The sequence below is a fragment of the Planococcus citri genome, chromosome 5, assembly GCF_950023065.1.
Source record: "Planococcus citri chromosome 5, ihPlaCitr1.1, whole genome shotgun sequence".
Lineage (NCBI taxonomy): Eukaryota > Metazoa > Arthropoda > Insecta > Hemiptera > Pseudococcidae > Planococcus > Planococcus citri.
In genome coordinates, this window is record NC_088681.1 from 15296569 (window position 1) to 15303279 (window position 6711).

General features: G+C 34.0%; 1 long non-coding RNA gene across 1 annotated transcript; it reads right to left on the reverse strand.

Moving 5' to 3' along the window:
* Positions 1-3934: 3934 nt before the first annotated feature.
* Positions 3935-6471, reverse strand: LOC135848461 (uncharacterized). The gene is made up of 2 exons (XR_010559351.1): positions 5931-6471; positions 3935-5381 (listed from the first exon to the last, which is right to left on the reverse strand). It is a non-coding gene; the product is annotated as an uncharacterized LOC135848461 (long non-coding RNA).
* Positions 6472-6711: the final 240 nt, after the last annotated feature.

The following is a 6711-nucleotide window of genomic DNA, read 5'->3' on the forward strand; positions in this document are numbered from 1 at the left end:
CCAATTCAGTTTTATTAAAACAGTCATAGAAAATGGAAAAATCATATATTTTTAAAAACAAATGCAGCAAACTGTTGTCCAACAAACATGATGAATGGGTAATCGTAGTGATATTTTTTTTCTTGCTTGTACTCACACATTATTTCGAAAAAAAAACACAAAACATGTCAAAAAACCATAATTTTTTCAAGTCAACTCAAACACGTGTCACGCAGGAACCATAGGATGTATGGAACTGAAACTTGGTGGAGTAGTAGTGTACCATTGTACTTCCCCACCATAAAAATTTTTCAACCCTCTTTGTCAAACCGTTCTTCTGCTAGGATTCTTTTTTCGCACAAAAATAATGACAAACTTGGTGAAAACAAAAACTGAATGGGTGGATGATTGATGTCTTGGAAAAACGTGTGTAAAAAATGCCTCGCTAAGTGGATTAAACTGAAATTTCTACCATGTCTTTGTAAAGGTTCAATACTCATGTGGTAAAAATTTCAGCTCACTGAGTGCTTCAATATGCCTGCAATGGGAGTTGATCTGACATTGTAGCAACAAATTGCTGCAAACTGCAATTTGGTCAGGAGAGTGTAAAAAATGAGCTCACATGACTAGACTTCAGCGTGACACATCATCCTTGATTTTTTTCACTATAGTTATTGCTGCGGGAAAATAATTTCAACTTAATAAATTATTATCCTCTGCACCAGCATTTTTGTACATTTTGAAATCGTTATAAATTGGTAGTTTGCATTTTCATTCATGACTAGACTGTAGTGCATCCTTTATTTTTTCATAGTACCTACCTATTACTGTGAAAAAATCAAACTTTATAAATTATTACCTTGCACTAACTAGACTTTGGCATAAAGAAATTCAAATTTGAAAAATCATTATCCTGGCCAGGCTTTGGGGAGTTGATTGATATTTTCACACTCAACATCTTTTGCTCTATTGTGTCATACATACCTACTACTGAAAGGAACACTTATCTAAACTTTCATGTCTAGACTTTCTTTTACTATTGGGGATGATTTGCAAGTGTTTCTTCTTGCCCAAAGGAGAGGAGTGAGGGGTATACATATAGATCTCTGGTGGTTAGTTTTCCAAGTAAACTATGAAATGGTTTATTTAGTTATTTGAGTTTGCAGTGGATGTTTGTTGAGATTTTTAGCAGCTTAAATATTGATCAGATAATCACATATTCAAGCTGCTGTTGAGATTTATCTCACCATATTTGCTGTTGAGATCCATTTTTTAATCAAAATTACATTTTTATGGTAAGTTTTTATCATGTTTATATTTATAATATTATGTAGTGCTGTGAATTTTTATTTTTGCTGTGAATGAATATGCACAAATTCATGAATAGGTATTTGCAAACATTTGCAGACAATGTTTTGCTGTGAATATTTGTGAATATTTATTTTATGATAAATTCAAAAGTGAGTAGTGATCTATGTACTTGAAAAGAAAAAATTAATTTCAATTTTTGATTATTTCAAACATTTGCTCAATTAGGCTATTATTGTGTAGGAAATTTATAATTTAATGCTATACTAAATAAGTCCCTTGGATATTTTGATAACATTAAAATTATGTGAGATACAAGGAGGGTAATCTTTCAAGTATACTGAACAGTTTCGTGTGTCGTTGAATGCGGTCGGATGTTTTGTGCGTGTTTTGCAGCGTGTTAAAATGAGAGTGCTGATAAAAAACCCATCCAAGTTAGCAGTGCGCGGGGTGATACAATTTTTAACTGCAAAAAAAATGACAGCCACTGAAATACATCGAGAATTAAGTGCGGTTTACGGAGAAAAAACTATGAGCCTTCTAATGCTGGTCACGCGTTGGCATACATCGTTCTCAAATGACCGTGAAAAGGTGGAAGATAAAGCGCGCCAAGGATGCCCGGCAACTGCTGTGAACAAAGTCAATGCTTGGCTCGTTAAACAGCTGATCCAAGAGGATTCTCGGTACACTTTGAACAAAATATGTGAAAGACTACTTTGCAAGGGGGAATGCGGTCGTACATTGGTATCAAAACTCATTCACAATCACCTGAAGATGCGTAAAGTGAGCGCGCGCTGGGTACCTCGGCTTCTCTCTAGCGAACACAAACAACAGCGCTTGGTAGCTGCTCACTCGTTCATGGAATCGTATTTGAGGGAGGGAGAAGCATTGTTTGCTCATGTGGTCACCGGCGACTGGATGTGGGTTTATCACTATACACCAAAATCAAAACGATTGTCCATGGAATGGATCAAAAAAGGCGAACGTGCTCCCAAAAAATGCAAGACCATCTTCTCGTCGTGTAAAGTTTTAGCAACGGTATTTTGGGACCAGGATGGCATTTTGTTAATTGATTATCTTGAAAAAGGTAAAACTATCAACGCTGCCTACTGTTGTGACGTACTAGACCGCTTGAGAACTGCTATAAAGAACAAAAGACCCGGTCTGCTCAGCCGAAAAGTTTTTTTCATTCACGATAATGCGCGTCCACATACCGCGCATGTCACGCTGGAGAAATTGGCGAAATTCAAGTGGGAAGTGTTTGGTCATCCTCCCTACTCACCTCATCACCTGACCTTGCTCCCAGCAATTACCACCTTTTCCCCACCCTCAAGGAAGCCTTTGGTGGTCAACAATTCGCAACCGTAGATGACATCACAATTGCAGTGACAAAATACTTCAAAAAACTGGACGCAAAAAATTTCGGCGTCGGAATTTCAAAGCTCCGTCAACGATATCAGAAATGTATTGATCGAAACGGCGACGAAGTAGAAAAATAGAACATACTCTGAATTTTACAAAAATGTGCTTGTTTTTTATTTTTGACCTCTCCTTCACTGTTTAATCGACACGTTAAACTTTTTTTGTGAACCACCCTCGTACATGGCTTTGAAATTATTTCTTTTTAATTTCTAACCCCTTCAATAAAAAAAAATGACTTCTACTCGTTCAAATCTATGTAACTCTTGTAATTTCAAAGTTATCAAAATATGCAAGGGACCTATCTTGTAGAGCATTACATTTCCTACATAATGATATCCTCATTTTTACAATAAATCCATAATTAAAAGGTGATCTGTATGGTTAAAAATTGAATAAAAGAAAAAATTAATTTCAATTTTTGATTGTTTCAAATTTTTTGCTCAATTTTGAAGATATTTTTTAAAATGAGATTATCGTTGTGAATTTGATTTTTGTTGAAAACATTCTCAAATATTCCAATTTTGAAGATATTTTTAAAAATGAGATTATCGTTGGGTATGAAATTCAATTTTCTACCAAAAAAGGTTCTCTTCTCGTTTTTTGGTATACTTAGTTAAAATTACTGGAGATACGTCAATTTGAAAAATGTAAATGAATTGAAAATATCAAAAATGAGTTGAAAACCTTTTTTGTACAGAATTGAATTTCTGACACAATGATCAACTCTTATTTTAACAATAATCGCCACATTTTTAGTTCAACATTTTTTTTTTTTTTTTAATTTAGATAGATGTACTCGAAGAAATTTGATTGGCCTGAAATAATTGTAGATGAAAAGTGGTTTTTGTGTGTAAATTTTTCATTTATTTTTTACTTTGCTTATGAGTAATTTTGATTTATTTTTATTTTATGTATATTTTACATTCATTTCTTTTTGTATGTATATATTTTTTAAATCTCTTTTGGTTTGGTAGTTTTGGTTGTAATTTTTCAAAATAATTTTTTCTGATGCAATCAAGTGTGGGGAAGGGGTAAGAATTGGCGTGAAAATGTGTATTTTTGTATGAAAATTACAAGTTTGGCGAATGCTAGTCCACTCTACTGTAGCCTGATGCAGTCTTATGGACTATCTGACTATACTCTGAAGCTGTAGTCCAGACTAGCATTCGCCAAAATCGAAATTTTTTCTGGAAATTCCACTGAAAAATACAGATTTTCACACAAATTTTACTCATGGACTGTAGTCCATAAGGTAATGGACTGTTGGTCCATTGAGCATGAACTACTGGACCAATATGGATTATTCTATCCTCAATTGGTACTTTTTTTCAAAGAACTTGGAACCAAAAAAATGTTTTCTGTTTGGACAAGTTACCTAGTATGATAGTTTAGGGTGTATTCACCGCGTGTATTTTTTTCTGTAAGAATTGGTTGAATTATCCGTAACTGAGCCTGAAGTTCAGTTACAGATAATTTGAGGATTTGTAGAATGGCTCTGTAAGATAGAAGTTTCAATAAAAAAATTTGTTTTTCATATACTTATTTTGTGCAGAAAGCTTCACTTTACACGTACAAACCATCAGATTGAGAAAAGGTTCAAAATTGGGCCCAAAAAATTCATTTGAAAACCCCTATCTACAACTGGTACTTTACCTTATTTTTAAAAATTCTCAAGAAAAATATTAAAAGAATTTCAAATTATTTCTAACAAAAACCCCTCACTATTTGAATAAGAACGGAATAATTTACATACGTGAAGAGATCTGTATTTTTATAAGAATAATACATTGTAGGTAATAATGCCTATAGCCTACATGCTTATTATAATCATAGATTAATGTGATTTTCGTGAGGATAAATTCTTACCCATTATATTCCATTAGCAATGCATTGCATTGATTGCTAATTCAATTGGGTTGCAGATGCTCAAAATGTATTTTTTTCCAATGCGAATAACCCAATGGTGAATCCTTCTAGAAAATATTCCCAACAATATGGGTCAGCACAGTTGTTAATTCTGTGTCGTTTAAATTCGCAATCGTTGCGGTGCATCATGAACCAGGCATCTAGAATGTCGATCACAATAGACGATCCTCCAATAATGATAAGAATACGCAAATGTACGCCGTATTTTTCCCATAGTCCGTTTGTACTCTTACTAATCAATCTGATATACCAAAATGTGCCAATAATAACTCCATATTCGACGACACGAATAATCTTGGCGATGGCGAATGGTCCAAACAAAATGTCACGCGGATTTCTTTCTCCAATTGATATGAAAAAAACAATCGAGTAAAGAACTGGAATACTCGTGCTGAAGAGGTAGTAAACCAATTTCTTATTTGGAATAACCGAAGAAGGCTTTTCAGAATGGACGGCGGTATTGTAAAATGTCAGCAGTATATCGAAAACGATTATGAATTTGATGGATTCCGCCGTCAGCATTGCCCTTTGCATGATAATGAATACATCCATATATACTGTTAAAATGTAGATCAGCAGTAGAAAACAACAGTAAAAAGAAGTAGTCCATGCTGGTAGGCTTTTAGGTGTTGGAGAGTTGTAAAACTTGTACAAATGGAAGATTACGCTGATTGACGAGGATATCCATAGGACAATGAGGAACACGATCACCAGAACTTCCTCCAGTCCACCTGCCATGTGAAAATCTGGTTTCAATGAAATAAGGTATAGGTTAATTAGTAGCCTAGTACAATGTATGTTACATGATTGTGAATGTCAACGTTCACTTTTCATTTTGGCGAACAGCAAACATCGCAGTAAGAAATACATAATAAGTATATTTTTTTTTGTTCTCAAAAAATTATATTTTTCTTACCCACACCCACGTCAAAAGTATTGGTAGCCTTCTGCCCTCGAAAGGAAATTCTCAGTGTTGCAGTTGTTCAATACTTATTTCAAGATTTTAGGGAATTTTTTAAAAAACGTTTTGTACCAAAATATTCATTTTTTCGCACTCGTATTGAAAATGACCTTCGAGATCTGTGCGTGTGTAGTTTAAATGTAACCTAAAAAGCAACTTTTCCAAGTTGTAGTTGCCCAGCCATCGTTTTTTGACATTTTTAGACATTTTTTTGAAAAATTTTGGAAACAAAATACAAAATTTCTTACTCTTGTGCCGTAAGTGACTCGCCGTTAATCAGCAAAAAATAGAAAAGCAAAAAAAGCGCGAAGTCTTTGTGAATTCTTTCACTTACCTTTAGTAGATTTCAATTGATGAAATTATGCATTCGCAGAAAACAGAATAACTTTTTTCACAAACACAGTGACTAAGAGTAACTTTTGAGGTATAAACTCAACTGATGAAACGATTTCGCTATCGTGATACCAAATAACTCATGTAACGTTAGACGTTACTAATCAAAGATGAGTGTTTTTTTCCCTCAGCTAAATTTCGATGTCAACTTCCAATGAATCACCTGCACGTTTTTCTCTCTATCTGGAAATGAAATTCATCACCAAATTATGTACATACCTATATCTAGGTACTTGTCACATTTCTGTTATCAGTTATTTTTTTTATTTTTTTCATTTTTTTCATTTGCAAATTAGAGACGCGATAACCTAACGCGAGGCACAGAGAGGTGGAGAAACGGGATTGAATCCTGAAATCTAACAGTGGCGTAGCCAAGGGGAGAGACCGAATAATATTGCCTTCATTTTCCTGAAATAATCATACATTATGGAGAATTTTCGAAAAATTGACACAAATTTTGATTTTTCATGCCTAAAAATCTGGTTTTGTCCCCTCCATGGTAAAATCCTGGCTATGCTACTGAATCTTGTGTACACTGTCATTGAGGAAAATATTTAAAAAATCTCTCATTTAGAATATTTTAAAAATCTGTGGACACTGAAGATTGAATTTTTTTGAGGGGGGCTATGGTTATATTTAACGACATTGACGCGGTACGAAATTTCATTTTAGGAGTACAAAAAAAGCACGAGTTTACCTGTCTGGATTTTATGTGTAGTAGA